Source organism: Rhineura floridana, chromosome 8, assembly GCF_030035675.1.
Source record: "Rhineura floridana isolate rRhiFlo1 chromosome 8, rRhiFlo1.hap2, whole genome shotgun sequence".
Lineage (NCBI taxonomy): Eukaryota > Metazoa > Chordata > Lepidosauria > Squamata > Rhineuridae > Rhineura > Rhineura floridana.
This window is the reverse complement of record NC_084487.1, coordinates 68805452-68830643: the sequence shown is the minus strand read 5'-3', so window position 1 is coordinate 68830643 and position 25192 is coordinate 68805452. Positions and strand designations below refer to the sequence as shown.

The 25192-nt window shown below is 40.2% G+C and overlaps 1 long non-coding RNA gene across 1 annotated transcript in view; it reads right to left on the bottom strand.

Moving 5' to 3' along the window:
• Positions 1-12731: 12731 nt before the first annotated feature.
• LOC133390661 (uncharacterized) overlaps positions 12732-25192 on the bottom strand; it is a 36751-nt gene continuing 24290 nt past the window's right edge. Inside the window, exon 3 of the long non-coding RNA XR_009764444.1 lies at positions 12732-13293. This is a non-coding gene — a long non-coding RNA (uncharacterized LOC133390661). The remainder of the gene's footprint in view (positions 13294-25192) is intronic.

Genomic DNA, 25192 nt, shown 5'->3' with positions numbered 1-25192 from the left:
TAGTAATATACCAATATATTTATAAATAAATGATAATAAATGCAAACTGGCAGTTGCCGGTTGTCTCCAACTGTAACTGAAAGCAAAGGAGCTGAATTGTCTGCATCTGCAGTAGGGTCAGTATTTTGTTTTAACTTCCTGACATTGTGAGTCAGCTGCAGTATCAGAAGGGAAGCAATTTGATTCAGAATAGGTTAACAGTCCTATGATACATAGATGGAATCTTTATTTTTCTTTTCTTTTTATCTCTGCATGGCGGCTGCTGTTGATAATTACTTCCTGTCTCACACCTGCACAAAACCCAGCCGTTTGCTCTGGCTGTTAAGCCAAGAATGCAATTGCAGCATCTTCAATCAAAAAAGAATATTGATTTGTGTGTAAATCAGAAATTCTACCCTCTGCACAATTTTATTTACTAGAACCAGATAGAGCACTTTAAAAAAATGAAACCCAAACCCCATATTTAAGATTACCTTGTCAGTTTGTCTTGACAAAGCCATTCCTTTGAACAAAACACATTCAAAAGAAAACATGCACACAAATCTCTTCGATGGAAAGCAGGCTTGGCTCTGTTGGGCTTCCAGAACTCTTGAGGGCATTAACAGCATTAGCTTCCACCTGCTTTTTCTTAAAATCCTTGAAAGTTTCAAATGTTGAACCCATCCACTTTCCTTTTTCACATGCTCATGATTAAACAAGGCTTTTTTCTAAACTAATGCAAGGGATGATGTATAATGGGCTTGTAAAGTAAGTTCAACATGCTACAGTGCTTTCCCATTTGGATCAGAAATCAGGAGAAATACAGTTTTGATGCCTTTTCTGCAAATACTTTGGCCATTTTTCTACATGAGGCTAAAATTGGTTTAAATCAGCCTATAATACAGACATAAAATTTACATTGTTTAGAGTCAAAATCTCTTCCCCATTCTGTCACACATCAACAACACTCACATGCTGCACAAATAGCACAAACAAGCACAAATGCATTTTTTACTGCCACATATGAAAATTATCCCCCCTACCCCAATTAGATGCTAGAAGTGTCTTGCTTTCTTGCACAACATCAGAAGATGTCTTGTATTGAGCTGGATAATTGGATCATTTTCCTCAGTATTGTCAATAGTAGTAAACAATTCTCTTCTCTAAAGTGCATTCCAAATGCTAATTTTCCCTGTCACAGGCAAATTCTTGATGTTTCCCTGTCTTTGCAATTGTATGGCTTGGAGCCCTTCTACGTGTTCTATATTCTATCCATCTGTGTTCTTGTCATGTTCAACTGTTAAGACTGCGTGCACTACACACCATACATTTAAAGCACATCAGAAGCACATTCCCCCCACGCCAAGAATCCTGGGAACTGTACCTTACCCCTCACAGGGCTGCACTCCAGAATCCTTAACTAGAGCTTGGAATAAGAAAGGAATAAATTACAATTACTGTTACATGGCCCCAGAAAGGATTAAATTACCATTACAATTGTTCTGAAAGGAATTCATTACTTCACCATTACTCAAAAGTAATCACTACAATTACACTTGTTACTTAAAATAAAAAGTAGAGTGCCTACCTTGGATGAGGGCCAATAAACTGAGTCTGAATCCTAGCAAGATGGAGGTGCTGTGGGTTGGGGGTTCCCAAGTTCGGATAATGGGTCCGTTGCCTGCTTTGGATGGGGTCATACTCCCTCTGAAAGAGCAGAGGTGTGCTCCTGGATTCATCTTTGTCGCTAGAGGACCAGGTGACCTCAGTGGCTAGGAGTGCCTTTTACCAGTTTTGGCTGGTAAGACAGCTGTGGCCATTTCTGGACCAGGATAGCCTGACCACTGTTGTCCATGCACTGGTAACCTCCAGATTACTGTAATGCACTCTATGTGGGGCTGTCCTTGAGATTGGTCCTGAAGCTGTAGCTGGTGCAAAATGTGGCAGCAAGACTGCTCACTGGGGCAGGGTATCACCAACATGCCACTGAAAGAATTGCACTGGCTTCCTATTAGCTACCAGGCTAAGTTCAAGGTTCTGTTTTTGATGTACAAAGCCCTATATAGCTTGGGACCAGGATACCTGAAAGATCGTCTTACCCTTTATATACCCAGTCGATCACTGCAGTCTGCCGGTGAGGGCCTCCTTACCAGAAGGTCTTATCAGAAGGTCCGTTCCACACAATATGGGAAGCAGGCCTTTAGTGTTGGGGCACCTACCCTTTGGAATTTCGTCCCCTTAAATATTAGACAGGCACCATCTCTGTAATCTTTTTGTTGCCTAATGAAGAGCGTCCTGTTTCAAGAAGTAGAGACCTTATCCTAGTCTGCATCTGTGTTGGAATTGCTTTTCAAGATGTTTTTAAAGCAGTTTTTAAAAGATGTTTTTAAAAATGTTTTGTTTTAATATATTTTAAAGTCTGTTTTTATGATGTTTTAGAGTGTTTTTGGTGTTTTTGTTTACCGCCTTGGGCTCCTACTGGGTGGAAGGGAGGGAATAAATTTAATAAATGAATAAATCTGTTGGGAATGCTATAGCCCTGGGTTTCCTGAATTGAGCAGAGCATGGAATAAATAATCTGCAAGGTTTACCCCTGTGATTCTAGACCCAACAATTAAAACTCCGTATTTTTTTTAAAAAAGCATAAAAGGCAAGGTCTCCAATAACATTAAAGACAGTAAATTAGTGTCCTTTTGAAACTGCACATGGTATCTCAGTCAACAGAAGAGGATATGGGGTACCTACTACTTCTCTTTGGATTCTGTAGACAAACAAAACAGCTGTAGTGATAGGATGTATTTATTACCACTAAAGTTAAATACAGACTACAGTTGTTTGGAAAGATGAAGGTCACAAACATATATACGTATGAAGGAATAAGTCCTATTGAACCCAACAGGGGTTACTTTTGAATAAACATGTATATAAGATTGCACTGAAGTGCATTAGCCATAGTGAGGATCTCAGCTATAGGACAATTATCTAAATGTGCTTCTTTGTTGATAGTTGTTTATCTTGCTCTCTCTGTGCTGGACTACTTCCAAATTCCTTGTTCAGAATGTGGCAGCTATTCATTCATCACATGACATAAGGGAGCAGCAGCCATGTTCTTAGATGCCTATGGGAAACTTTGAAGCAATAGTGTTAACCTGACAAGCATAAGGAGCAAAATGATCACACTTGTTATATTTTGGATTAAGAATTTGCAGAGCAGAGGAAAACTGCTTCCCTCTGTGCAAGTACATGACCTGCTGCAGACAAAGAAAAATTGACTGACTAGCCAGAAAGATTTGAGGGCCCAGAGTATAATTCAGCCTTATTTGCAGTCTCAGCAACTCAGATGAACTTCAGTATTATTATGCTATCTAACCCAATAACAACCTGATTTACAGAGGAGGTTGAGCCAAGAAAGCATTTATGGCAGGGGTCCCCAATATTTTTGAGCCTATGAGTACATATGGAATTGGCTACCTCAGGGCATGGAAAAGAAAGTACATAAAAATCAGATAAAAAATGGATCATCTTGTATTTGCATGATTTTTACATGGGATTTCCCCCCTAAGACACCATCTAATTGCAGATCGCATTTGTTTCCATGGACTGACCTGTAAAAACCACCTATCCAGCACTTGTCAGTGCCACCCTGGCACAAAATATGGATCCTTGGAATGAATTCATGTGTCATGGTGGGTCTGGCAAGTACTGGATAGGTGGTTTGTTCAATGCAATCCATAGAAATCACTGACAGTTTTATTCTGATGGTTTGGGGAGCATGCCTGTAAAAATCACAAGGATTCATGCTCTGGATCCATTTTTTGACTGTCCCCCCATAGCATCCAAAAAAAGGCCTCCTGCCCATGTTGCCTCTTCTTTTGCACCCAGCTTCTACCTTCTACTGTTCCTCACAAGCACATTCATCTGCCACAGCTCATTGTCTCCTTTCCTCTGGCTAGCACTGAAAAGGGAAGGGCTGGTGTCTAACCAGTGGAGTAGGGGGCATGTTCAAACTTTGCAAAGAGACCAGAGCAAGGAGAAAGAGCTCTGACTATGGAATATGGAGAGCTATGGGATGGGGGTAAGCCTTCTTTGTTTCAATGAGTTCATGTCCTCTCACAAATGCCAGAGAAGGCCTTGGTGAGCACAGGCACCACGCTGTGAACTATGAGGCCTTGGTGAGCACAGGCAGTCAGAATTATGAGAACTCCTCAGTATCTGGAAATGGAAAGACTTTTGCCTCAGAAACCACACACTCAAGATAACCTGTAGAAATTATCTCCCAACTTAAAAGCGTATTGTAATTTACTCGTAAAAATATGAAGTAGCCATAGAAAGACTAAGGGAATCCAACCTGAGCTCAAAATTGGTGTGTTGGGGGATTCATGTTCTTTTAGCATCATTCAAATTACTGTAACAAAGCAGAATACAGCAGACAAACTTTATCAAAACAACTGTCTCTGAGAAACCATTTTATACTTGCTGACTTGACCATATTTACCTTATGTTAAATGTGTCTGAGTTCCCACTAAAGGCAAGGCTTATCTTCATCAGCTGAAGAGGTTGATTATTTACTTTATTAAAATGATTTGTTATGCTCTGAAGGCTTATGTTTGACTTCAGTAATTAATATTACACATCTTCTGTGAACACCTATAATATGTTCTAGCAAATGCATACTAACAGTCTATTTATTATGTTATGGTACAGAATGCTTAAAAGTAAGTCAGGAAATATGAGGATTAACAAGAACATAGAGGCTTGTTGGATTCAAATGCCTTGCTATATATAATTCTGTTATGCATAGATATGCTGCAACAAAACTGAGTAAGCTTTGGATTCATTCTCTCTGAAAAAAATCTGTTCAGGTGTTGTTAATCAGCTAATACAATTTGCTCCTTCTCAACTGTTCCTATTTTTGAATGATTGCTTTCTGAATCAACTGCCCCATTCTATAATGGGTCAAGTGTAATCAGATGCTCATCAGCAACTAAACCATAGCATCCTCAAGGCAAACTAGTATGATCACTGTGTGGATATCCATATGGAGTCAGAAGTCATATCACTGTTGGGTTATCTTAACCATTCCTGATTTTATCATGTCAGGCTCTGTTAAGACATGGCTAAGTAGTGTTCGCACAAATGCCCTCATATATCCAATCAATGCATGAGGGGATGGCAGAAACATATGCACCAGTCATGACCTTTCCATATGTGACTGCTGGCCATACCTTCCAGCAGCAGCATATTCAGCAATACGGAGAAAAGGATCCTACAAAAATACAGCTGTGTGAGCATAGGGCTCCTCCATCCAACTAGGATCCCTGATCTGCCAAGGTTCCTAGTCAAAGGAAGGCACTCTTATGTGCAGTCACCTGTACTTGCATAGGTTCCCTTTTCCCCAAACACTGAACCTGGGGACACCTGGGGACATGGACAACAGTTATGTCAGTAAGGGAGGGATGTGGCTAGTGAGTGCATTTCCACTAACTGCTCGCATCCTCATTAACAAGTAATTTTTTTTTTTGGTAATAATTTTTATTATTCAAATTTTCATAAAACAAACACAAACAAAATCAAACAACAAAAACAATACAGCAAAAATAAAAAGAAGAACTTGACTTCCGATTTGTTACAGATCAGCTATAAGTATATAATATATATCAAACCTGTCCCCTAAAACATACGAAATTCACTTTTTTCCATAGTCTATCTTAATTAATCGTCAAATCCCATTATCATCTTTTCATTTTTTTCTTTCAACAAAAAGTCCAAAAGAGGCTTCCATTCCTTAAGAAATGTATCTGTCGTTTTTTCTCTGAGAAGGCATATCAATTTGTCCATCTCAACTAAGTCCATTAATTTCAATAGCCATTCTTCCATTGTTGGTATTGATTCCATTTTCCACTTTTGTGCATATAATAATCTTGCTGCCGTAATCATATATAATATTATTCTTCCATATTTCTTTTCCTTTTATTTATCCATAAAACCCAATAAAAAAAATTCTGGCTTTGACTGAATATTTATCTTTAAGATTTTTTGCATCATCCTACCTATCAGTGCCCAAAATAATTTTGCCTGTTTACACGACCACCACATATGATAAAAAGATCCTTCTTGTTGTTTACATTTCCAACACACATTAGAAACATTACTATACATTTTTGACAACTTTTCTGGAGTCATGTACCAACGATACATCATTTTATAAAAATTTTCTTTAAGATTATAGCATAATGTAAATTTCAAACCTTTTTTCCACATATTTTCCCATTGATCCATTTGTATATTATAACCAAATTTTTTTGCCCACTTGACCATACATTCTTTTACTTGTTCTTCTTCCATGTCCATTTTCAATAAAAATTTATACATTTTTGCAATTATACATTCATCATTTGTACACAAACCTATTTCAAATTCAGATTTATTTATTTCAAACCCATACATTTTCTTATCCAATTTGTATCTTTCTAACAATTGTAAATAGGCAAACCATTGAGAACTATATCCTTCCTTTATTAGTTGTTCTCTCTCTTTCATTATATATTCTCCATGCACATTTTCTAATAGTTCTTGGTAAGTTAACCATTTCTCTTTTCCAGCCATTTCTCTTCTATAAAATGCTTCTTGACTTGAAACACATAATGGTATTTTCAAAAAAAACCTTGTTTTGTATTTATTCCATATTTTCAACAAAGGACGTCTTATAAAATGATTATTAAAATCCACATTAACTTTTACTTTATCATACCATAGATATCCATGCCATCCCCACTTCAGGTTGTGACCCTCCAAATCCAATAATCTTTTGTTCCTCAATACAATCCATTCCTTTATCCAGACTAAGCAACAAGCAGCAAAATAAAGTCTCAAATTTGGTAATCCCAGTCCTCCTCTTTCTTTGGCGTCTTGTAATAATTTAAATTTAACTCTTGGTTTTTTCCCCTGCCAAACAAATGTAGAAATATCTTTTTGCCATTGTTTAAAAGGTAAATCAGAGGATATGACAGGTATTGTTTGAAATAGAAACATCATTCTCGGCAATACATTCATTTTTATTACAGATATTCTACCCATTAATGACAACTGTAATTTATCCCATCTTAACAAATCTTTCTTAATCTCTGTCCATAATTTTTCATAATTATTATGAAACAACTTTGAATTTTTATTTGTCATAATAATACCTAAATATTTCACCTTTTCTTCTATTTTAAAATCTGTCTTCTCCATTAACTCTTTTTGATCCCTTAAAGATAAATTCTTCACCAACATCTTTGTTTTTTGGTTATTGATCTTAAATCCTGCTAATGGTCCAAATTCTTTTAATTTATCCATCAATACTTTAATTCATTCCAAGGGATTTTCTAATACAATTATCAAGTCGTCAGCGAATGCTCTCAGTTTATATTCCTCTTTTTTTATCTTTATTCCCAAAATCCTTTTGTCTTGCCTTATGTCTCTAAGCAGCACTTCTAGAACCAAAATAAATAAAAGAGGGGACAGTGGACATCCCTGTCTTGTACCCTTTTGTATTTCACATGAGTCCGATAAATCCCCATTGACAATTATCTGTGCCTTCTGTGATGTATAAATCGATCTGATCCATTTTATAAAATTATCTCCAAAATCCATTTGCTCTAGAACCTTAAACATAAATTTCCAATTCAAATTATCAAATGCTTTCTCAGCATCCAAGAAAATCAAAGCTGCTTGTATGTCATTTCGTTGTTCTAAATATTCCAACACATTCAAAACATTCCTGACGTTATCACGTAGTTGTCTTTTAGGTAAAAACCCCGCTTGATCTTCCTGAATAAATTGTTGCAATATTATTTTCATTCTTTCTGCCAAAATCATTGTAAAAATTTTGTAATCATTATTCAATAAAGATATTGGCCGATAATTTTTTGTTTTAGTTAGGTCCTGCTCCTCTTTCGGTATTAATGTTATATTAGCATTTTTCCAACTATCCGGTATCTTTCCCTCTTGCAAAATTGAATTCATTGTACATTGTAAAGGTAACAAGAGTTCCTCCTCCAAACATTTATAATACGCTGCCGATAATCCATCCGGTCCTGGTGCCTTTCCTAGTTTAATTTTACTTATTGCATCAGATATTTCTCTTAACGTAATAGGACCATTAATAGCTTGTCTCTGGAAATCTGTGATTTTAGGCAAATTCTGCTTAGATATATACTCTTCTATTTTTTCAGAAGGAATTTCCTGACATTTGTACAACATTGAATAATATTGATGAAAAGCTTTTTGGATTTTTACATTGTCTGTCAACATCTCTTCTCCTTCTTGTATCTTTAAAATGAGATTTTTTTGTCGTTCTTTTCTTAATTTATATGCCAACCATTTCCCCGGTTTATTTGCAAATTCAAAAGTCCTTTGTTTAGCAAAATTTAAATTCCTTTCAATTTCTCTAACTGTCAACATTGACACTTGTTTCTGTAACATTTTAATTTGATTTATAATGAAAACTTTAATTGGATTCTCTTTCAATTCTTCCTCTTTCTGTTTTATTTCTTCCAAAATTAATTGCATTTTCTGTTGTTTCTTCTTTTTTAGTTCAGAATTACATTTAATAAAATATCCCCTCAAATGCTTTACTTGTATCCCAAACAATATTTTCATCTGTTCCTTTGTATAAATTGTGTTCAAAAAACTCTTTTAATTTCTTCTTACATTCTTGCACTACTTTATCATTCTGTAATAAAGATTCATTTAGTCTCCATCTAAATCCAAGATTTTTTTAAAAAAAAATCAATATCACAGGGTTATGATCCGAAAAAGTTTTTGGTAATGCATCCATCTTGGAAATGTCTTTCACTAAATTTTTAGACATCCAAATCATATCAATCCTCGAAAATGTTTTATATCTTTCTGAAAAGTAAGTAAATTCCTTTGCATTGTCATTTATATATCTCCAAGCATCCACCAATTCTAAATTTTCCATCAATTCAAAGCAGATCTTCGGCAGTTTGCCCTGTGTCTCTTTAATATTTTTCTCAGAAAGTCTATCCATTTTTGGTGAAATTACCCCATTCCAATCACCCATGACACACCAATGATCATATGCAAACTCTGATAATTTTTCCATGAGTCCTGTATAAAACCTTGTTTTATCTTCATTAGGGGCATAAATGCCCACTATCAAAATTTTTGTACCCTGTATGGTGATTTCGACTCCCACAAATCTGCCACTATCATCCAATAATATCAGTTTAGGAGACAACTGTGAGTTAATATAAAGAACAACACCATTTTTTTTTTTAGATCCTGCCGAAATAAATTCTTCACCCAAATTTTTACAGATCAAATATTTAGAATCTTTCTTCTTAATATGAGTTTCTTGTAAACAAATTATATCCAATTTTAATTTTTTCAAATAATGAAATACTTTCTTTCTCTTCTGCGACATATTAGCTCCATTTATATTCCAAGTTAGAAATTTGTAATCCATTTTTAGGCATATATTTTAGAAAAATCTGTACCTGTTGCTCCCTTTAATTCATCATCATCCTTTTCTTCCTCTACCTGTTTCTGTTGACTTTGTTTCCCAGGAATTATATCCATGTCTTTGAAAATTTGTCTTCTTCCATGTCTTTTGAGGCTTTTCTCAAGAAATCCCTTGCTTTTTGAACAGTATTCAGTCGATACTTCTGTTGTCTAAATGTAAAGATCACTCCCTCTGGAACATCCCATCTAAATTGAATTTTACATTGTTTGAGTTTTTCTGTGAAGAAAGCATATTCTTTTCTCTTACGTAGAAGTCTAATAGGAATTTCCTTCATCACCAGTATTTCTTTACCGTCAATTTTGAAGACATTGTTAAAATGATGTTAACAAGTAATTATGGTCTAAGCAAGGCACAGAATTCCCATTTCAAAAAACTAAACACCAGGTAGACAGAGAGGAACTGTAGAGAGAGGAAGTGAGGTTTTATGAGAGCACATCAAAGCAAACACAGACACAGCCCTATGTACAGACAATTTCTACACCTATCTACTTGGGAATAACCCTCACTTAGCTGAATGCATTTGCTCATGTAGGCTTCCTACAGGATTATGACCCATTCTTATCCCATACGTCATCAGTATCACAAAATGGCTAGAGTTGTACAGGGCTTTGGGAAATATTGTAATGTCCTTGGGGTCCTCTGCAGAGTCCTTACCCTGGCACACCAGATGGTAACTTTGTAAACGGAATTAGATGGGTGGTCAGTGTATAAACTCACCTCCAGTGGAGGGTGTTGGCCTCAAATAAAGAGAGAATTCTTATAGTTCAAACAAATAACAAAAAAAGGAAATGAAAAAGGCTACCAGTTGATTCATACAACTCTTCCAGATAGACAGGATGTAGGTTACTGTGCATCTGTAATATGTTGCCCAAATGCTTCATATGAACACAGATTGCTAACAAGCCTATGATGAACTGAGTGCATTTCTTCCCTTGACTGGACTGAGCGTATTTCTAAATATTTTTTTAAGTGACCAAGGTGAAGCTATTGACAGAACCAGAGCTAGCTGGCTCTGCCTCTTATTATTAGGTATGCTGAAACAGCTTAATAGGATCAGACTATGAAAATGAAGAGATGCATGGTTTTCTCTATACTAATAATTCTGGAGGGGGAGGGACTGCCTAATACAGTGCAATGAAGCACAATTACTCAACCCCAATTGAAACATTGAGTTTGGCTGGATAAAACATTTTGAAAAGGCTTTTAAAGAAATTAAGTGGGTATTTATAATTTGTGTTCATATACATTTTATATGAAGTTTTGAGAACATAAGAAGAGCCTACTGGATCAGGCCAGTGGCCCATCTAGTCCAGCATCCTGTTCTCACAGTGGCCAACCAGGTGCCTGGGGGAAGCCCGCAAGCAGGACCCGAGTGCAAGAACACTCTCCCCTCCTGAGGTTTCCGGCAACTGGTTTTCAGAAGCATGCTGCCTCTGACTAGGGTGGCAGAGCACAGCCATCACGGCTAGTAGCCATTGATAGCCCTGTCCTCCATGAACTTGTCTAATCTTCTTTTAAAGCCATCCAAGCTGGTGGCCATTACTGCATCTTGTGGGAGCAAATTCCATAGTTTAACTATGCGCTGAGTAAAGAAGTACTTCCTTTTGTCTGTCCTGAATCTTCCAACGTTCAGCTTCTTTGAATGTCCACGAGTTCTAGTATTATGAGAGAGGGAGAAGAACTTTTCTCTATCCACTTTCTCAATGCCATGCATAATTTTATACACTTCTATCATGTCTCCTCTGACCCGCCTTTTCTCTAAACTAAAAAGCCCCAAATGCTGCAACCTTTCCTCATAAGCGAGTCGCTCCATCCCCTTGATCATTCTGGTTGCCCTCTTTTGAATCTTTCCAACTTTATAATATCCTTTTTGAGATGAGGCGACCAGAACTGTACACAGTATTCCAAATGTGGCCGCACCATAGATTTATACAACGGCATTATGATATCGGCTGTTTTCTTTTCAATACCTTTCCTAATTATCCCTAGCATGGAATTTGCCTTTTTCACAGCTGCTGCACACTGGGTTGACATTTTCGTCATGCTGTCCACTACAACCTTGAGGTCTCTCTCCTGGTCGGTCACCACCAGTTCAGACCCCATGAGCGTATATGTGAAATTAAGATTTTTTGCTCCAATATGCATAATTTTACACTTGTTTATATTGAATTGCATTTGCCATTTTTCCGCCCATTCACTCAGTTTGGAGAGGTCTTTTTGGAGCTCTTCGCAATCCCTTTTTGTTTTAACAACCCTGAACAATTTAGTGTCGTGAGTAAAATTGGCCACTTCACTGCTCACTCCTAATTCTAGGTCATTAATGAACAAATTGAAAAGTACAGGTCCCAATACTGATCCTTGAGGGACTCCACTTTCTACAGCCCTCCATTGGGAGAACCATCCATTTATTCCTACTCTCTGCTTTCTGCTTCTTAACCAATTCCTTATCCACAAGAGGACCTCTCCTCTTATTCCATGACTGCTAAGCTTCCTCCGAAGTCTTGGTGAGGTACCTTGTCAAAAGCTTTTTGAAAGTCTACTATGTCCACTGGATCACCTCTGTCTATATGCTTGTTGACACTCTCAAAGAATTCTAATAGGTTACTGAGACAGAACTTTCCCTTGCAGAAGCCATGCTGGCTCTGCTTCAGCAAGGCTTATTCTTCTATGTGTTTAGTTAATCTAGCTTTAATAATACTTTCTACCAGTTTTCCAGGGACAGAAGTTAAGCTAACTGGCCTGTAATTTCCAGGATCCCCCCTGGATCCCTTTTTGAAGATTGGCGTTACATTTGCCACTTTCCAGTCCTCAGGCACGGAGGAGGACCTGAGGGACAAGTTACATATTTTAGTTAGCAGATCAGCAATTTCACATTTGAGTTCTTTTAGAACTCTCGGGTGGCTGCCATCCGGGCTCAGTGATTTGTCAGTTTTTATATTGTCTATTAAGCCTAGGACGTCCTCTCTCATTGCCACTATTTGTCTCAGTTCTTCAGAATCCCTTCCTGCAAATGTTAGTTCAGGTTCAGGGATCTGCCCTATATCTTCCACTGTGAAAACAGATGCAAAAAATTCATTTAGCTTCTCTGCAATCTCCTTATCATTCTTTAGTACACCTTTGACTCCCTTTTACAGCGCAGTGCTATAGAAAAAGATCAAAGAGCTAAATCAGAGCACCCCAGACTTGTATCACAGAAGAAATAGCAGGCAGATTTATTTATATCCTGAATTTTTTCCAAGGAGTGTAAAATACTGGCTGGATGGTAAAGTACTGAGAACCACATGTAAGCCAGCTGCTCTGAGCCTTCCATGAACAACAATGTATACGTACAGTCAGAATGACAACATCAGAGTGAGGTCAGTGGGACCAGATGCTTAAGTGCACCTTGGATGGTGACAGGATAGTATATTGCTTTCTGCAATGAATACCAGAGGGTGTTTTTTGTTTTTTTAGCAGCTCACACAACATTTAAGGATATTCAGGAAGAAAACACTAGTGGCAACAAAAACTGGATTACAGACGACTCATGAGAGATGTTGTAAGAGCTGCAACATAAGTGTCTGATAAACACTGAAGTTATCTGGAAATGCCCTTGAAATGTCTCAGACAATAAAATGCTGGCAACAATATTTAGCTTGACAAATTATTTTTGTTGTGTGCAGTATGTTTGCAATTTGTCATCCTCCAAGAATTTGGTTCAGAAAGGGCAGTTCACTGACTACTGACCCAAAAAGGCTGTCTGTTCCTGACCTTCGGTTTTTCACAGTCCTGAGCTCATAGCAATACTGGAAAGGGAGAAAAAACAAAATGAAAATAGAAAATAGAAAAATGCATGCAATCTCCTACTAAGATGTGCAAAACATATTATGGGCAGCTCCCATGCATTTAAAATGAAAGGTTCCTAGTTAACTGTAGACTGTATCCATTAGAAAATTAAGCTTTTAAAAATGTGTCCTTTTCCTCCCTTCCAATAAAATATTCTCTGCCTAATTTTTCACAATTACATTTTCTCCTTCTAAATAAAACAGTTTATGCCAATGTGTTTGAAGTGTGTATCTAGCTGGTTTTGAAGTGCTATTTCTCGTGCTCATCAGCTGTTGGGTGTTGAGAGACATTGTCCTTGAAGGGCATTTCCAAGCAGTTTGCCTGCTTCTCACCTGACATCACATATAATGTCACAAGTGGGGCAGGTGATTGTGCTTTGGGGGAAATGGCCTTGTGGGCCAAATTAGGCCCATTGGCTGGAGGTTCCTCATCCCTCAATTATGGGGTGATATTTTGGAAGGTAAGTGCACTGCCACTCATTAGACCACTACTGTTAGACTACTACTGTTATTGAATCCTGTTCAATCACTTCTTTTGTTGGGGAAGCTTCCATTAAGAGTCTGTAAAGTATAGTATCAGGCTTCCTATATTCCTAAGATCCTCTCACCATGGCCTTTGAAAACTGTCGCAAGACAGGCGTTGGAGAGGCAACTTCAGATTCTTCATGCCTCTCTTTCCCAATATTATTATTATCGTTTTTGTTTTTGTTATTTAGACTTGTTAGTTGCTTGTTACCCAAAGGTCTCCAAACAACTTACAGCACATTATAAACACATAAAACCATAACACAGAAGAAACAACCCCCAGGGCCAGGATCTCTTCTCATTCATCCCAGAATGCAGGACACGGAATAATAGACTCAAGTTAGAGAAAGCCAGCTTTCAAATGAACATCAGGAAAAACTTCCTAATTATTAAAGTGGTACAACAATGGAACCAATTACCTAGGGAGGTGGTGGGCTCTCCAATACTAGAGTCATTCAAGAGGCAACTGGCAGCCACCTGTCAGGAATGTTTTGATTTGGATTCCTACATTGAACAGAGGATTGGACTCAACGGCCTTATAGGCCCCTTCCCACTCTACTGTTCTATGATTCTATAACAGCCACAAGAAGCTTGGAAGCACACTAATAACAAAAACATCATGTCAATCTATCAAATGCCTGGGAGAAAATATAAGTCTTTACCTGGCACCAAAAATATGACATTGAAGATGCCAGGTGGACCTCGCTGGGGAAAACATTCCACTAACCAGAACCCCACAACTGAAAATAATATCTCCCTTTGTCATCATGGTTTGAGCCTCCCTCGGAGGGGAAACCTGGAGAAGGGCCTCAGAAGAAGATCTAAGGGTTTGAGTAGATTCATATTGGGAGAGGCATTCCAGAAGATATTGGGGTCCTGAGCTGTAAAGAGCTTTATAGGTCAAAGCCAGCGCTTTGAATTGGGCTCAGAAGTGTACAGGCAATGAATTAGTGTTATATGATCTGTTCGCCTCAAATCTGTCAACAGTCAAGTAGCCACATTCTGCACTAATTGAAGCTTCCAAACCACTTTCAAAGGCAGCCCCATGTAAAATGCATTGCAATACTGAGGTTACCAGAACATAGATGACTGTAGCCAAGTTAACCCTGTCCAGATTGGGTTCTAGTTAGGCTGCCAGCCTAAGCTGAGGTCATTGTCATTGAGGTCATCATCCTCTTCCCCACTTCTTCAATCTGGAGCACTCTACATTTGTTCCAAATGAGCTTGCTTAGGAGCTCTCCTTTTCAATACAGCAAAGCCAGAACTATAACAGTTACATCCCATTGGGGCAGTCTTTTGTGAACTGTGAGGCTAAACTTCACCCCAGCTTACATTTTTCTGCACATCCACAGAGCACAATTTAAGCCCTAAATCAAAGCATGTGTGATCCTGGTAGGAATGGGTGAGAATTTATATTTAGTTCGCATTTTAAGCAGAATTTATCAAATTTGCACTTTCTGAAACAATATGAGACCCAAAACACACCCATCCTTAGAAATTCGCATTTATTAGAATTTTGGGATGCGGTTTGCCAACTAAACAACATTTACAAAAATGCATATATTAGGGGAAGGTGTGCATAAAAATGAATACATGAGTGAAAATAACATGCAAAAAGGCATGAACTGACGAGAAATGGCTTGCAAAAATGTGTACCTTTGTCCAAACTGCCTACAAAAATGTGTTTATTTGGAGAAATTCACACTAAAATGGTGGAGAATTTTCATGAGGATTTTTTTTTAAAAAAACGCAGATTGCTGCAGAAATGTAGAGAACTGAATTTAACACTGGGAAAATGACAAACAGAGAGAACTGAAACAGACAGATCTTTCCATCCCTAGATCTTGGTATGCATCTTATAACATCTAAACAGAACCTGCATATACTATAGCTGTCTTCAGGTGATCAAAAGAATGTGTAGGGGCAGAAACTGGGTAGGGGAGGCATGGCTGTACACATGCACCAACCCTAATTCTTCCTCTCCCTACCTTTGTGTGTTCAGCAAGAAGGCCTGGAGGGAGATTCTAATTCTGTTCAGCTGAATGCAGTTAGAATCCTCCCAGCACATGGGAACCCAGTGCAATCAGGGTCCCCAGCTGAAGGAAGGATTCTAATTGTGTTCAATTGAATGTGATAAGGATTTCCTTGCAGCCAGGTCACTGAATATGTGATTGTCAAGAGAGGAAAAGTGGGGCTCGCACACCCCAAGGACATTTGGCACAGGGACAGCATGTTTTGCCTATACAGTTTGAGCTCCACACATTCTTTTGAATATATTGCTAATATATCATTGCATAATGAATACATTCTTCAGGCCAGCACCTTGTCTTTGCCATGTCTTCTAAAATAACTTAGAAGGATTCAGTCAACTACCACAGTTTAGTCAGTGGTTGACAAAAACATGTATTACCCACAAATATCAGCTTTATCTTGTTATAGGACCTGCCACTGGATTTAGAAGACACTTAGTTGGCTTTTGCTGTAGTTCCACATCTCATTTATCACTAGTCTGAAGTTCTATCAGAGGATAAGCATATAAATAAGCATTTAGGAATTGGTGCTTTTCTAAGGCCTAAGAATTATTATGGTGATGTGATAGTTGCCAAAACAGTATTTCTAAAGGGCTCCACTTCTCATGTGTGGCATGCACGAATTGAATAATTCATATTGCATGGTTGGTTCCAGGGCCAATGTTTACAGATGGAGGTACATCTAGTGTGAGAATTAGCCACATAATCTAGGCAACCCTTGGTTCCTACTTGCCAGTGATACAACTGCGATACAGAGATCTGCAAATGGAAGTAGTTTTTTTAGTGATAGTCACATGGTAATATATGAATCAGCTCAATGATACAATGTAGATGGTGATGGACTATGAGACAGTATAGTAATTGGTACCTTAAATAATAGACAATGTTGAAACAATATAATTGAAATAAATATATTTCTGTGTTTAAAAATTGCAACATCACTGGCGTGGTTATTGTGTTCTCAATGTGGCAGTACCACTGACCTCAGTAAGAGTAGTGATGAAATCAACAGAATTACTCAAAAGTTACAACAGTACAATGTGAATAACTTTTTCACAATCTTGAGATAAACAATAAGAGCTATTTTGGATGTGTTAGATTGCTAAAATCTAAAATAATGAAAACTAAAACATTGGCCCAGTGTGCAATAGCTACAAAAAGGTGGATTTCATGCTAGGTATCATCTGCAGTCGATGGGCGAAATAATACGCGGACAATAGCAGCTATGGTTGAACAAAGGGCCACTTTATTAAACTATAACCAAACTTTAAAGCGACCTGCAGAGGTGAAAACTAAGTGCGGGAACTAACTATAGGCAAGCAGCTTGCCCTACAGCTTTAGGGCGACCAGCCCCTGCTGGGTCAAAGGGCAAGCTCTTTTTGCTTACCCCTTGCCCTGGCCACACCTTGTGGGTGAGTAGGGGGGCCTTCCCACGTCACCAACTCCCCGGGGCCATAGAACCCTCGGGTGGATGAGGTAAGAATGGCCCCAAAAGCAGCCCATATCCTGCCCTTGGACCGTAAAACCCTGAGGACAGGCCTCCGAAACCACCAATCACCTCCAAAGGTGCCTAAGGGGGCCACCTAGCTGTCTTTACCTATTCCCCTTCCCGCACCTTTCCGAATCCTGTCCCCAACTTGCCCAGTAGGCATCGATTTAAAACCAAATTAGCCAAATTAGCCAAATTAACCTATTAATCATGACTGTCATGCCCGCCCGACCCTCAGGGTCCCGGGAACATGCATCAGGCTCAGACCCCCACCCTTAGGGAAATGAGACTGGAACCGAAAAGCTATTACTTCACCCTTGCCAAGGCTGTGTACGCTCACAACAACCCTGCAAGGTAGAAGGTAGGCTGCCACCACCCCTGTATACTGGTCCACTCAGAGCCAGGGGATCTCTGAGCCCAGAAGGTATATAAAACCAAGGTCCTAAAAGGCAAGAGTCACAGTTACACTCCTTGCCAGGCACCTCTGGTTTAACACTTAAAATCCAAGCTTTTAACTTCTTAACCCTCTTTGGTAGTGAGTGACTGAGGTTGGGTCAAAACACTGAATTTAGAACCACCCCTTCTCTCAAATGAACACACCAGGTTAAATAGAAGTAGCTTTATTAAAATATATAAGTGCACATATCATATAGCAGCAAGTAATCCTTTAAGACCATTCACCCAACAGGGGTTTAGGTTCTTACAAGAGAATTCATACACACAACAAGAAAATAATAAACTAGCTCGCCTAACTACTTACATACGAGGTAGTTGGTTGCGTGGCACCTCTCCTAAGAGAGATGGATGTTCAGCATAAAGCAATGGAACCAGACATAGGTTGCCTTCCCATAAGCAACCCCAGGAACCATAAGGCAGAAAAGGTTTGGAACTCTGGTGCCAGTCAGCATAGGCAGAGAACAGAGAACAAAGGCTGTGGGTCCCTAGCCCTATACTTAAGGGAAAAAGATCCTAACGGTCCAAGATTAATTGACCAATCAGGAATTGACTGATGTAACTTTCTTCTCGATGTTTCTCACATTTTCGCGCCTTCAGGCCCCCCTCCCAACGGTGTTTTCCAACTGCATAGGCCAAGGATGACCTTGGGTGCCAGGCACTGGCTAATCAACAAAGATAAACAGGTGCAGCTTGTTAAGGCTTCTTCTAACCGTCTTCAGCTGGGAAAATGAAACTTAACTTTGCAAATTGGCAAGGCCTGTCCTTTCTGACTATAACCATCTCCCAGAGTCCCTTACTGGAACCAAAGTGTTGTCATCAGATTTCTAATAACTCATGACCATTACAGGTTCATGACACGCCCCTTTTTGGGAAGATGATGTCAGAACTCTGAATAGTTCTGCGTCATCGCCACAGCAACCAGGAATAAGGGAACAATCAGAAAAAAAAAATTCCATCAACATTACAATACAGCATATAAAAAAGAGAAGAAAAAACAATTTAATACATTTTAAGCAAGTGAGCTACTTCTTGTCTTATGCCTTCTAATTAAGTTCAAAGTTACAACATAACAAACAATAAAGGAGAAAAAAAAAAAGAAATAAGGGACCCCTAAAACACCCAAAAAAAAAGAAAACTTTATTATCAAAAAAAAAATAATAAAAAAAAAAATAGAATAAAAAATGGGGTGATCCAAAACTGGTCCAAGTTCAAAAAAGGTCATAAGCCGTAAAATCTTTAAAAAGTCCATAAAACATGTTAAAAGCGTAAAAGAGTAAAACAAGGTCTAAAAACGGTCCAGAGGTCATCAGAGCCGGGAAATCAGTCAGTGGAATAGGCATGAATCAAATATCAATCAACTGGAACAGATAGGCGAGATAGAGCATCAGCTACTATATTATCACGCCCCTTTATGAACTGAATTGTAAAATCAAAATCTTGGAGGGCCAGACTCCAACGTAACAATTTTTGGTTGGAGTTTTTCATCCTGTTCAACCAACACAAAGGAGAATGGTCTGTCTGCAATTGAAAATGACGTCCCCATAGGTACGGGCGTAACTTATCAAGAGCCCAAACCAAAGCAAGACACTCCTTTTCAATGGTAGCCAAATTGCGCTCTCTTGGAAGCAATTTCTTACTAATGTATGCAATAGGGTGCAATTCTCCAGCAGCATCTTCCTGGAGCAAAGCAGCTCCAAGCCCAAAGTTAGAGGCATCCGTCTGAACTACAAAAGGGCTTGAAAAATCAGGAGCTTTCAAAACAGGATAGTTTATCAACATCGTCTTTAAAGCATCAAAAGCACTTTGACATTTATCAGTCCAAATGACACGCATTGGCATAGTCTTTTTGCACAGTTCAGTTAGAGGGGTAGCAACACTACTAAAATGTGGAGCAAATTTTCTGTAATAGCCGGCTAACCCCAAGAAAGATTGAACCTGTTTCTTGGTCTTAGGGACAGGCCAATTTTGAATAGCTTCGATCTTAGCCTCTAGGGGTTTGACACAATCCTGCCCCACCCTGTGTCCCAAATACACAACTTCTCCCAGACCAAATTGACATTTCTGCGCTTTGATGGTTAGTCCAGCGGCCTGCAGTCGCTGTAAAACAATTCTCAAATGGTTCAAATGCGACTTCCAGTCAGGGCTAAAGATGGCCAGATCGTCCAGATACGCACAAGAAAATTCACCTAGGCCATTAATCACAGAATTAATAAGCCTCATGAACGTGGCTGGGGCATTTCGAAGTCCGAATGGGAGAACCTTGAACTGGAACAAGCCCATATGCGTGACAAAAGCAGATTTCACAGCAGCGTCCCCATCTAGAGGCACTTGCCAATATCCCTTAGTTAAATCCAGTGTAGTGATGTATTTTGCTGCTCCCAGTCTTTCTATTAAATGGTCCATCCTAGGCAAAGGATACGGATCCACTTGGGAAATCTGGTTCAGCTTCCTGTAATCCACACAGAAACGCACTTCATTAGCTTCCCGTTTAGCCACTAGCACAATAGGGGAGGACCAGGGACTAGTAGAGGGTTCAATAACTCCCATTTCCAGCATAGCTTGGATTTCCCTCTCTACCACTTCTGCATTTCGTCCTATAACTCTGTACGGAGAAGCTTGCATAGGGGGATGATCCCCGGTGTTAATGGAATGAATAGCCAAGTCAGTTCTTCCAGGCTTACTGGAAAACATAGGTTTAAAGTCCATCAGGATTTGAACTAATTGCCTTCGTTGCTCCTGAGTCAAACCTTCGGGCAGGGTAATTTCAGTTATCCCCCCTGCTTGTTGACTCTCTGTAACCAAATCCAAAGAATCCTCTGCAAATTCACACGCCTTGGTACAGGCCATAATTAAATGTCTATTAGGAGGCTCAGATTCCTTCGCTGGTAATAAACCAGCCGAGTTAACTTCTGTTTTGCTTTTACAACCTTGAAGGCTTTCCTTCCTTTTTAGAACGGTCTTAGTTCCTTGAGAGCCAACAGGCGGCACTTTACATTCCATCAGCCCCCCTCCCCTGGGCTGCAAAAGCGAACTTTCTTTCTGTGGCTTAGGCAAGCACACAGCCCGTTCCTTTAAAGCCTTAGCTTCTCTCCCACTACCTTTCCAGGTGTCTAACAAAACTTGAGACTTAGCAAGAGCATCCCTCTCCGCCCTACGTTCAGTCTCTTTATGGTGCAGGAAGAGCAGGTCTGTTCCTATCAAAACGTCCCACAAACTGTTGGTTGAATGAACTAGAACTCTATGGCGCCCAGTCCAATTCTTGTAGGAAAGCACTAGCTCGGCCACACGAGCTTGCACAGCCCTGGGTCCATAAGCCGTGACAGTCACTTGTAAGTCAGGGACATATTGCTCTGGTTTCACCAAGTGTTCAGCAACACTGGAGAGCTCTGCGCCCGAATCTACCCGTCCCATGACCTGAATACAGTTAACATATATGGGTTCTGAAAACTGCGTTTGAACCCATTCCTTGCATTCCGATGAAAGAGGTTCTGGACAGTCCCTCCCTTGCAGCAAACCATCCTTTTCTTCTCCCTCTTGGCCCCCGGATATATTTTGTACAACACTCACCGACAGGGCTTTAACTGGTCCACGAGGGGTCTCAGGACGGTCTTGTGAATTTGGGGCAGAAAATACAAAATCCGATTCTGCTCCTTCATTCTCCTCGGCTGACGACCATGAAGAAAGTTCAGGAGGTTCCGCTCCAGGGGACGTTAAGTCTCTCACGCGTGCAACTGGAGCAACCTTTGGGTTCTTCCTTCCAGCAGGATTGGGCTTAGACAAGGTTTTAGAACAGGAATTAGCCTTATGACCAATTTGCCCACATTTAAAGCAGATTATTTCTCCACGGGGCTTCTCTTGCAATGCAGCCTCGGGCCGGGCGGAAGGCACTTTGAAGTAGCCAGCAGGCCCCCCTTTCTCTTCCTTCGCCGGTTGCCCTGGTTTCTGCATACCTGCGGTCTCTCGCCTCAGCGGTTTCACAGGAACGTACTCCGGTCTCCGAAACAAAGTATACTTTTCTCCAGCTCTGTTTTTAAACATACGATCTGCTAGCATGCCTGCTTCAGTCAGAGAACGGGGCTGCTGGTCTCTGACCAGAGCCATCAAATCTCGAGGGAGGCGTCTGTAAAACAGTTCTTTTGCAAACAGATCTAAAACCTCCTCTCGGGTTACAGCCTCGGCTGTGTCAGCCCAACGTTCCACATTTCTGCCCATCCGTGCAGCAAAGGCTGAGAAGCTTTCCCGAGACTTCTTCTGGTCTGTTTCTAAATGCCGAAAACAATCCTCTGAAGTTAGCGCAAAGTGAGACTTGGCTACAGCATAAAAGTAGTCAAAATCATCGGCATACTCCAGTGGCAAGGAGTTCAACAGTTCTCTCAACTCGCCTTCAGCATTAATGCGTAAAGCACTCATCCAGTACTTTTTAGGCACACCTTGATCTCTACAAGAGTGAGCAAAAACTTGGAAGAAGGTAAAAATGTCATCTGTCTCACGAAAAGTCGGAAAGGATTTTTTATGGAGGTCTGGTCTTCCTCCTCGCGGTTGTTGCATCTCACGAGCAAAGCTTTCCCTACTCCGGCGATCTTCCTCCATAGCCTTGAACTGCAGGGACAACAGCTTCATTTGCTTAGCCAGGTAGCGCTGCATGCTCCTAGGCAGCTCTTCCTCATCCAAATCTGATTCCTCCTCATCTTCGCTATCCTCAGTTTGCTTAGACACGAACTCCTTGTCATCCACAGAAGGCTGAGGTATAAACGACAGAGCAGCAGCGCCTTCTTCCAGCTGAACAAGCTGACTAGGCAACGCAGTGTCTGCCAGGAGCACATCCTCGGCTCCATTCTTTTGAGATCTGGTTTTTATCTTTTGCGACATTCTGCACTAACCTTACTACCCAAAGTAACAAACAATTGTGTCAGAAGTCTCTTTAAAATTTACAACTTGCTGCAATGCACTTATCTCACACAGCGTGTTCACTTAAGAGCAGGAATGGCTTCGATCCTCACCACTGCCAGCCATGTCATGCCCGCCCGACCCTCAGGGTCCCGGGAACATGCATCAGGCTCAGACCCCCACCCTTAGGGAAATGAGACTGGAACCGAAAAGCTATTACTTCACCCTTGCCAAGGCTGTGTACGCTCACAACAACCCTGCAAGGTAGAAGGTAGGCTGCCACCACCCCTGTATACTGGTCCACTCAGAGCCAGGGGATCTCTGAGCCCAGAAGGTATATAAAACCAAGGTCCTAAAAGGCAAGAGTCACAGTTACACTCCTTGCCAGGCACCTCTGGTTTAACACTTAAAATCCAAGCTTTTAACTTCTTAACCCTCTTTGGTAGTGAGTGACTGAGGTTGGGTCAAAACACTGAATTTAGAACCACCCCTTCTCTCAAATGAACACACCAGGTTAAATAGAAGTAGCTTTATTAAAATATATAAGTGCACATATCATATAGCAGCAAGTAATCCTTTAAGACCATTCACCCAACAGGGGTTTAGGTTCTTACAAGAGAATTCATACACACAACAAGAAAATAATAAACTAGCTCGCCTAACTACTTACATACGAGGTAGTTGGTTGCGTGGCACCTCTCCTAAGAGAGATGGATGTTCAGCATAAAGCAATGGAACCAGACATAGGTTGCCTTCCCATAAGCAACCCCAGGAACCATAAGGCAGAAAAGGTTTGGAACTCTGGTGCCAGTCAGCATAGGCAGAGAACAGAGAACAAAGGCTGTGGGTCCCTAGCCCTATACTTAAGGGAAAAAGATCCTAACGGTCCAAGATTAATTGACCAATCAGGAATTGACTGATGTAACTTTCTTCTCGATGTTTCTCACATTTTCGCGCCTTCAGGCCCCCCTCCCAACGGTGTTTTCCAACTGCATAGGCCAAGGATGACCTTGGGTGCCAGGCACTGGCTAATCAACAAAGATAAACAGGTGCAGCTTGTTAAGGCTTCTTCTAACCGTCTTCAGCTGGGAAAATGAAACTTAACTTTGCAAATTGGCAAGGCCTGTCCTTTCTGACTATAACCATCTCCCAGAGTCCCTTACTGGAACCAAAGTGTTGTCATCAGATTTCTAATAACTCATGACCATTACAGGTTCATGACAATGACACCCCCTAACCTAATTCCCTCCATCTTCCAGAGTGTGGAGTAGGCAAAAAACCTGCCCGCCAACAACAGGGGTGGACAGGATGAAAATTCCTACTCATCCCCAAAGCGACCCCGTAGGCACACCATAAAAGAGGGAGGGCGGGGTGGTCGTTGCGAGCCAAGAGGGAGGAGGAGGAGGCGGCACTGGCTTAAATAAGCCCTTGACGCTCCACCCCCTCTGTGCAGCATGTCTCGCGTCAGTTCAGCGCGACGCGCGACACTGCCCTTCTTCGACATGGCCTCTGCGGCTTCGCCTTCAGCCGCAATTGAGCCCCGCTCACCCAGGCTTCGCACAGGTAAGCGGAGCTGGATTAGGAAAGGGAACTAAAACAAAACTTTCAGTATCATAATGGTGTGACCACACTTGGAATACTATGTACAGTACTGTTCACCCCACCTCAAAAAGGGCATTACAGAGCTGGAAAAGAAGCAGAAAAATGATCAGGGGGCTGTATCAATTCCCTTAGGAAGAAAGGTTACAACATTTGGGTCTTTTTAGTTTGTATTTTAAAAAGTCAAGTGGAGGATATAATAGAGACGTATACAATTATGCACTGTGTAGAGACAGTGAGTACAGTAGGGCCCTGCTTTACAGCACTTTGCTTTACAGTGATTTGCTAATACAGCTGTCTCAATTAGACGCAATTAGACTAAAGCCCCACTCATACGGTGCTTGTTCCACTTTTATGGTGGTTTTCAGGCATCGCACACCATTCTATTCAATGAGTTCTGCTTTACAGCCGTTTTTGCTTTACAGCGGGGGTCCGGAACATAACCTGCCGTATGAGTGGGGCCCTACTGTAGAGAGTTTTCCTACCTGTCTCACATACTAGAACCCAGAGTCACCCAATGAAATGGAATGGTAGGAGATATAAAACAGACGAAAGGAAATACTTTTTTATACAATCCTTAATTAAATTATAACTTGTGGAATTCCATGTCCATAGAGGTGTGTCTGACAACTTCTCTATACAGTTTTCAAGGAATGCTGAAAATGCATCTCTTAAACTGGCCTTTGACACCAGAGATGTTATTTTTAGGATCCACCCTATTTTTGTGATTGTAAGTTTTTAAATTGTTTTGAAGAATTTATTTTAATTTGTTGGAACCTGCCCTGGGATCTCAGGGTGAAGGGCAGATAATATTGATGATGATGATGATGATCAACAGTTGGAAGCTAAATGACATCCTGAGGGACAGAAAGGA